The 9,345-nt window shown below is 44.5% G+C and overlaps 1 protein-coding gene across 1 annotated transcript in view; it reads left to right on the forward strand.

The window, feature by feature from the left end:
- Positions 1-8,871: 8,871 nt before the first annotated feature.
- The window catches only part of LOC135825939 (uncharacterized), a 25,817-nt gene continuing 25,343 nt past the window's right edge, over positions 8,872-9,345 (forward strand). Inside the window, exon 1 of the mRNA XM_065338580.1 lies at positions 8,872-8,888. The gene's annotated coding sequence lies outside the window, so the exon portion shown is untranslated. The remainder of the gene's footprint in view (positions 8,889-9,345) is intronic.

The following is a 9,345-nucleotide window of genomic DNA, read 5'->3' on the forward strand; positions in this document are numbered from 1 at the left end:
CAGAACGTGTGACATTTGCCACAATATTCACTGATGATACTGACAGTGACATTCAACGACCTCAGTGACGTTTGCCTCGATCACGTCTTGGATAATGATACCCTGACCAACACACTTCCAGCTGGTCATAAAAATTTTATTAATTCCATTCATTGAAAGAACAAAAACTGTGAAAAACTGAATTTGTTTTCGTCGCACACATGATGTCATTGCCATGATAACTTTGACAGGATCTAGATCATAGACGTGTCATTGAATGAACCAGTGAGTCACTGACTCCATTCCAGGGAATCGGTAGAACTACTAGTACGGGGCACTAGGCACTACAGTCGTCCGTCCAGGTTCCAGGGACTATCAATGGAGGTTTGCACATTGCAAACCGGCGTAGTTAACATTCACGAAACCAACTAGCCAAAGGCGCCATGGCAACCAGTAAACGAACCCGCAAAAATAACAATAATTAGAATAAGAAACAGAAAAAAAATCAAGTTAGTGTGACAACAAATGCAAGGTTCCCTTTCCGGTGAAAGTGCTGCAACTGAGTGTGTCATTGCTGACCAACAATTTGTTTTCCCCACCCTCCACTCCCACTGTACAAGTATTACTCGTACACATGGAGGCATGTGGGGTTGGCGGTCAATCGCCTGCCCGCAGCTTCGGGCAAACACATGACACCGGGTTGTCATCGCAAAATGCCCCCAGAGGTGGCCGGGCACCGGGTTGCCCAGGGTGACCGCGGCCCACGACTTCAAAATGTTTCTCACCTTATCACTATTCCCTTGTTCCCTGATCATTGCCTTGGAACAGTATCACTTTGCTCTCAGATGTTTCAAAATTTGATTCGAATGATTAATAAATTTCGGGCACATGAAACCCCTCCAAAAATACCAACCGTGATCCGTTGTTGTGTGGAGTGAATGTTGAACATGTGTTTCACGATGACAGCGTGAACAAGGCGGAGGACCCACAGTATAGGAAAACAGTGTTCCTGACTGAAACCATAAACTGGTTGGCGGGCCCGGTCTTGCGACAATTTGAACCACGAGATCAGGGAATATTCCTATAGTGCTCCAATAGAGTAATGAGTGTCTGAACAAGGGCATAGCCCATACGGTTCAAATGGGCACAAGATCGAGACCCTACCCGGCAACCGGTGTATGTTTGCAGTGAGCCTGGAGTAGTGTTTTCCCATACAGTGGGTAGTCCACCTTGTTCACACTGTCATCGTGAAACTTACATACTTCAATCAGGTACAAGTACGTGTAGTTACGAAGTTTGTGTTCAAACCGCACTACCCAGATCTGTTCATTTCCAACAGCAATGGACAAACAGGAATGTCGTGAAATTATGACTCCATACCAGTAAAGAATTTTTCTCAGACCATTTTCAGTCACAGACTCACTGAAATGTTTGGTACTTTGTCGGCTCATCATCTCAACACAGATCCTAGTGAGAACAAAACTACTTATACGTACTAACGATGAAGGAACTTAGAAAACATTATCCAACAGGGAAATTTGGCCATGCTGCTGAGCGCAAGCTGTTGTCAGAATGTTTTTAAATCTGAGTCATTGACTATCATTTAACCAGTCTCCGTCACGTGATAATTATCATACACTGCGTTTCTGTGTTCTACGTAGCTTGTAAATGATAGCAATGATGATGTCCACGAATGTCACGTGTCCGCTCTTAGTCAATGTAGTGGTTGATTGTATGACGATGCAGTTAGACAGTGTTTATGTGTAGCATAGTTTACATACAGTGAAGTCTGTATTTTACACTGTTGTTCATCTCATAGTGAACATTTGGGAAAATCTCAGACAAAACGTCTTTTTCTACAAGTCATGTAAGAAGGAAATGATTTTCTAACGTGATCCGCTGCAAATGTGCTGGCTGTGTCTGTAGCTGGAACTACCAGATATGATACCGCACAGAACTAGAGATGCACACTCACATTGTACTGAAATTGGGTATTGGCAAATCAGTGTCCCTGTAACCGACCTGGGGCCATACCACCCTTCAGGAGCTGGCTCTGGATCTCAAGAGTCAAGACTGTGTATTCTATTTGTAAAAGTTTGCATCATGAACTCAATGCCACTGGGCAGTCGATGCGCCAAGCCAGCTGAGTGGGTCTTTTTATTTTTTTCGCGCGAAAGTTTATGTGGTGAACTGTGTTGGTAAAGATGAAGATGTCAGTCAATGAAATTTGCTATATTTCTTGTGTCTAACCAACCCTGTACGGATCGAACTGACGATTCCCGAGTGCGACAAATGTCCTGAAGTCTGCTCCTATTAGCTAGGTATCTAGAAATTTCAACTTGAGTGTCAAGTGAAGACTTTGCCAGTTGCAGACGAGGGAATTCTCGCTTCACGATTTTCCTGGTGTGTGGAGATACGTCGGAATGCCGACCCACCACACCCGACATGATGCTTCGGCCGGAATGCAGGTTGGTGCAGATAATTGCCTAATAATATATGTCTAAGCGTGTATACCTTTCCTTTCGTTGCATGCTTGGTTAATCCGACGGCACGAAATTATAGACATTTCGAAATTAACTTGAATATTATTTGGTCGTTGTATGTCTTAGTATTCCCTGTCAGTTTGTGCCTTTTTGTCGCGCTCGCCGACTGTATATGATCTAGCGACATTGGTACATGGTGGACAGTTAGTCATAACTCGTAACATTTTGTCCTTATTCTTTTTATCCATGATTACATTGGCTCACCATCTGAGTTTATTTATATATTTTTGATAGGGCAATATGTAATGTACACACACACACACACACACACACACACACACACACACACACACACACACACACACACACACACACACACACACACACACACACACACACACACACACACACACATAATCACACACACACACACACACACACACACACACACACACACACACACACACACACACACACACACACACACACACACACATAATCACACACACACACACACACACACACACACACACACACACACACACACACACACACACACACACACACACACACACACACACACACACACACACACACACACACACACACACACACACACACACACACACACACATAATCACACACACACACACACACACACACACACACACACACACACACACACACACACACACACACACACACACACACACACACACACACACACACACACACACACACACACACACACACATAATCACACACACACACACACACACACACACACACACACACACACACACACACACACACACACACACACACACACACACACACACACACATAATCACACACACACACACACACACACACACACACACACACACACACACACACACACACACACACACACACACACACACACACACACACACACACACACACACACACACACACACACACACACACATAATCACACACACACACACACACACACACACACACACACACACACACACACACACACACACACACACACACACACACACACACACACACACACACACACACACACACACACACACACACACACACACACACACACACACACACATAATCACACACACACACACACACACACACACACACACACACACACACACACACACACACACACACACACACACACACACATACACACACCACCCACACACATACACACACCACCCACACACACCACCACACACACAGTGACACACGCACACACCATCACATTACGACAAAATCAAAGCAATGCCGGCGAAGCTCTATAATTTTCTTGTGCCGCGTGCTAGGAGCATAATGGCATTGTCCGATAATAGCACTTGGTGTAAATGGGTTCCCATATTTGTGAAGTACATGTATTATTCGGTTGCTGGCTATCAATTGTGCTGTGAGCATGGCAGAGTGAGGTCTTCCAGCTTTGTTGGTGTTTGCTCTATCTTGTGTTTACGCTCTGCAGAAAGGATCATATGTAGTGCCTTCTCAGCATTACATTACATCCATTGCGTAGCAGCAATGTGCCATCCTTCCGCGACTTAGTGGAATGACGTGCAAGTGGTGCTCCAGGGTCAACTTCAATTTGCCGAGCACGTATGCCGCTGGCTTGGGGTCAGCAGCTGGGTGCAAAGTCTCTGTATACAAATCGTGCACTGTCGTCAACAATATGGCATCCTTGTCCAGCAATTCCCGTCCTGTAGCGGCAATGACTATAATATTGGGGAAATTACTCTCGGCACCTTCCGTGCTGTACTGAGAGATGATGCTTCGCAATTGGTGGTCTGTGCTTGGTGCTTTGTCGGCAGGGAGCATGTCAATTTGCTTTTGGTAGCAGCGTCTACAAAATCGACTCTCGTCTGAAATCCTGACATGGTGCATGCTACGCAACACATGCTCTGCAAGCTGAAAGTTTGGTGACTTCCACCTGTGTTCTGGTGTGAGTCTCGACTTACACCAAGCACATGTTGCATGGCCCACACACTGCTGGTAATGGGTTGGGCACAGAAGCAGTTCGCACTGTTCTTTCAGACTGTGCACGCGCAGTTTGTCTGCAGGACAGTGTACGGATGCCGCTCCGCTGCAATCATGTACACTGCATGTGCTTTGGCTGACTGGTGGCTTATTTTCTTTCGCTGCTGTGCATACTTGGCGTCGTAGTGCTTTGACGCACTTGCAATAAATGCATTGGCCTGACGTGATGGATGTGCATGTGTGTAGCTTTTGCCAATCTGACAGCATTGAGTCATGTGTAAATCGCTTGTCAGATGGCACTTTGGAGCAAATGCTTCATTCTGGGCCACATGGTCGTCAAGTATGTATGCTTGTGCCAGTTGTGGCATTGCTGGGTCTTCCTGCCGCTGACATCTGTGCATACATGCATGGAAAATATACGTAAAAACACTAGTTAGAAATCACGTCACCAGAGGCATGCCCTTTTTTCGGCCAGAACATAACTTCCGCTCCAATGTCACAAAGACTTACTCTTTCGATACGTCCAGCATAGAAGCAGCGAAATGCCTGGTTAATTCGGTGGCACGAAATTATAGGTCGGGCGACGAAATTTCGACGAAAAAAGGAAAAGAGACAAACCGACGTGTAGCGACACCAAACTACAGAATTTCGTCGTTCTTGAAGAACTCATAACAGAAAAAGGTGAAAGGCGACTACTGAATCCTCGAGTGTGACGAATAACTCCGAGAAAGCGTGAGACTGGCCAGCACGTACATACATGAAAACGATCGTATGTTGAGAATGCCTTGAGAAAAGTGCCCAAAAAGGGTGCCTCTGAAAAATAGAACTCTGTGTTCCGACGTGATTTTTCAAATCTGGCGCATCGACTGTGGGTTGTTATGTGTAGTGTTATGTGTAATGACGTCACGACGATTGAAGGCAAAACTCTGTAGTAAAAGGTACAGGCTGAAGTCTTAAGCACAACTTTTGTAGTGTATTTGTTTATTAGGACAGCCCTTTTCATTGGCACAAAAACACAATACACGTTGATTTTCAACACAATGGCACATTGTACATATGATATACATGTAGCAATTAATTAATCAAAGGAAGAAGAGAAGAAAACTGAGCCGGAAAGTACTATACTGTTAAACATACACAGGAGCAGATAAGTTTGATAGCAAAAAGCTATAGTACATGAAGTGAGATACGCATGGAATTAACACCGTTAGTTAGCGGCCACTGCAATCTGATGGTGGATCAGCAGCCAGGACATGACGTCACTGCACCATGTGTAGGACTGGACTTGCCCGTTCTACATACAATGTTTATTTATTCATTTGTTAAATTTGTTTGCTCGTTATGTTTATTTAACTTGGCACGTAAAAGGGTAACTGGGTCCAATGGTACAAAGACGAATACGGAAGGAAAGAAGCAACGGGGGAAAGGAAACACAATGACAGCAACGGACAGAAGAATATCACAAAGCAAAATAGCCAAGGCTATAGAAGTGCTCAGGAAATGACTGTTATGAAACCACAAGTCCTCAAATGTGAAAGGCCTTCTCGCTTGTGACATTGTGCTCGTTTCAATGCAGTTGTATCTCGACTCCGCCGTACCACTGATGATTACGACGTGGTATACGCTACATGCGCTATGTGCGGTTTGCTGTGTGCGCTGTAGTTGTATGTAGTACATGTACATGTATGCTTTTCTCATAATTATACGCTGTCATTTTCACACTATAACTACCTGCTGGTTTTAGTGTTAGTTGTTATTAGTCGATCGAAGTGAAATATACTGTTGAAGAGTAAATAGTAGTTGTCCTCGTGCCGTGTGGTCGTTCGTTCCTGACTTTTAGAGAACCAGAAGGGTTCACAACAATGACATCAATTGGTCACACCTGCACGCTGCACGCACATTCACAATATCACGTGATAATAATCTTTATTTCAGGATTACCCAAAGGCTAACGCCTATCTGGGGGATCACAGCAAGAGGAAAAGACAGCAACAACAGTAGCAACAACAACAACAACAACCACGGCGACGACGACGACGACGACGGCGACGACGACAACCACAACAACAACAGCAACAACAACAGCACTCCAACACACCATTTCATGACAACACATAGTAGAGTACATAGTATTAGAGCTGCCCTGTTGATCCACGATCACCCAAATGTACAGTCTGTTGCTGAGTTGTACACCAGACCACACACAAGCAGCTACTACAGTGTCTACATTGTCAAGTTGCTCAGTGACGTCATGTCATTATGGTGACATGTGTTTGGCAACAACCAGTTATAAAATAGAATTTTACGACAATCAGATTGACAACACCAATACCACCCTGGTCTGTATGGGACTGTACCCTAAGACATGATCTCATCAGCTCTTTGTCCGTGTTTGATGAGAAGAGCGTAGCATTCTGACGAGTAGGTTGTGGTGTACTTAGTAAAAAAATTAAAAAATTGAATCGTGATTGGTTACAGGTAGTGTTGTTACGTGGTAATGGGGTAGGTCCCCCATTATGTGTGTAGTCTACATGTGTGAATGTGATTCTTGTCACCAATGTAAACAACACCTGTTATGGTCTCGGTCTGTGCAGAGCGCGACGACATCGTGCATACGTTAGGCCAAGACAGATCCTGCCGGCAATTCTTTCGGCAAAATATCGAAGAATTTAAAGAGCGGAAAATGCCGGCAAAATCAGAGCAAAATATCGAGATGTTGGGTGCCTGATACTTGGATTTCCTTGGTTCAGCAGGAAGTTAATTTTATTTTCATTATTTTATTGGTTTGGTGAGACTACCATGATAGGTATCCATTTACCTCTGGAGAATCCGTAAATAAACAAACAAACAAACACTGCCCAGGACGAGATCATGTGACCGAAATATCACTGGGATTCACTGTGGATCCACATGATTTTGGAAGAACTAAGGGACACGTGCGTGGAAATCCGTGTTGAGAAACCGACCCTGCGATTTTATGAAAAGTTGTACGGGATTGTACGGGAATTGGATAAAATACACGTTTTTCCGGAGCAAAATGGAGCAAAATACCGAGATTCTTGTGACAGGCTCGGCAAAATATCGAAGATTTCGCAGCAACTTTTTGCGGCAAAATATCGAGGCGAGCGGAGCAGAATCTGTCTGTGCAGCATATCACGTGACAAACCACGACACACGCGCACACGCAGTGCTGCGGACACGAGATGCCTGAGTTCTCGCTAAGCTAAGGCACACAGCCACAAAGCTAAACCAGTATGAGTAATGTATGAGTAGATAGCCGTCCGTGGTCAGCCAGACGGTGAGCATCTCTTGCCATTTACCACATGAAAGCACGATTCGTTCAAACATTAGATCACATCGCTATTCGGTCGGCACAGCTCAGTCTTCCATTTCTCACGACACAGTCCAGTTGTCCGTTTTCGTCTCCCTCCCTTTCTCATTTGTTGTAAACGTCTTCTAGTGTTGTTGAAAAGTGCCTACCTACCTTTGTTAGTCGTGCATTATCCTTTCCAGTCATTGTTACTCGTGCTCTCAACTACTAATCAGTCTGTAGTGGCTACAACGCTCTCTCAGTGAATAACAAGTTCAGCACAACGTTCTCTCAGTGAGTAACAAGTTCAGCACAACGCTCTCCTTCTCTAAACGACCTACTTACTCCAGTCAGCCTACTCCAGTCAGCCTACACCGCCAACGTTTGAAGAAGATTTCACCGAACGGACAACTCACTCAGTAAGTAAAAATACAATCATGCGCTATAGGTCTATTTGAAATCCCCCTACAGCATTAGTATCACTGATATAGCACAGTGTGACGATGCCTACTCCAGAGGTAGAAATCCGCCAGGTACTGCACTGACTGACCTGGTTGACATAATGGGTGTATTTCAAAAAGGGCTCACGTTAGCGACTGGATCATTCGTTTCACTCCCCCTAGCCCTGACCCTGTCCTCGCACTGAGACTCTGAGTGCTACATCTTATCGGTCTAGTTAGCAACTGTGGATTGTTCAGTAGCGGTTCATGACCTGTAGATCAAAGTCCAAAGTTCAAACAGTGAGTTACTCCTTTGCTGCACCATTCCGTCAAGCAGCTGAATACCTTCTTGTAGGTGTTGGCCCTCCGGACTTCCACGTCAAGTTTCTTCTTTTCTCTTCACTGCTACTTGAAGACAACGTTCAACAAAACGGCAAGGATTACTTTCTTCAATTCAGCTCTTTCCTTTAGACTCACTACTTGTAGTCGTGTTCGTCTAGGAGAAGTTCAACGGTGACTTTATCCGCATGGCAAGTTAGAAACTGAATAGACCATTTTCAGAACTCTCAATAGACCAGAGAAGTTCATCATGTTTCCTACACTTAGTGAGTAGGAAGAGAAAAGTAGATCGTTTTCACTGTCATCAACGTATCTCCAACAAGGAATGTAAGTTACAAATGGTGGCACTCCATCTCTTTCTCTTCGTTTACTTCCCATATTTTCGTTGGTACTGTCGTCTCGTTGGTCTCCATCTTTGCCCTTGTCCCGTGTCGCAACATGACGGCCATTCAGGGACCTACTGATTGACCTTTTGTAGACGAAGTACATTTCAGTTCTTTGTAACGAAGGTAGACTTGGCGAGCAAGAGGATTTATAGATATTTCTAGTTGCGATCGACCGTGATGAAGATTGTTCAAATATCAAGTGTTTGCTGTTGTAACTGCTCGTGCTTGTCAAGTTGAAGTTGAAGTTGTTCCATTCATTTTGTGCGAAGACCTTTTTTCGAACTGTCGTTTTCTTCTAGGTTGTCAACGGTATGAGCGTTGGTGTTGTTTGAGGTGGAGAGCAGTATTCTTTCGTTGATAGTTGTCGTAGGCAGTTGTAGTAATGAGGTGTAACATTT

The sequence above is a fragment of the Sycon ciliatum genome, chromosome 10 (assembly GCF_964019385.1).
Source record: "Sycon ciliatum chromosome 10, ocSycCili1.1, whole genome shotgun sequence".
In the NCBI taxonomy this organism is placed as follows: domain Eukaryota; kingdom Metazoa; phylum Porifera; class Calcarea; order Leucosolenida; family Sycettidae; genus Sycon; species Sycon ciliatum.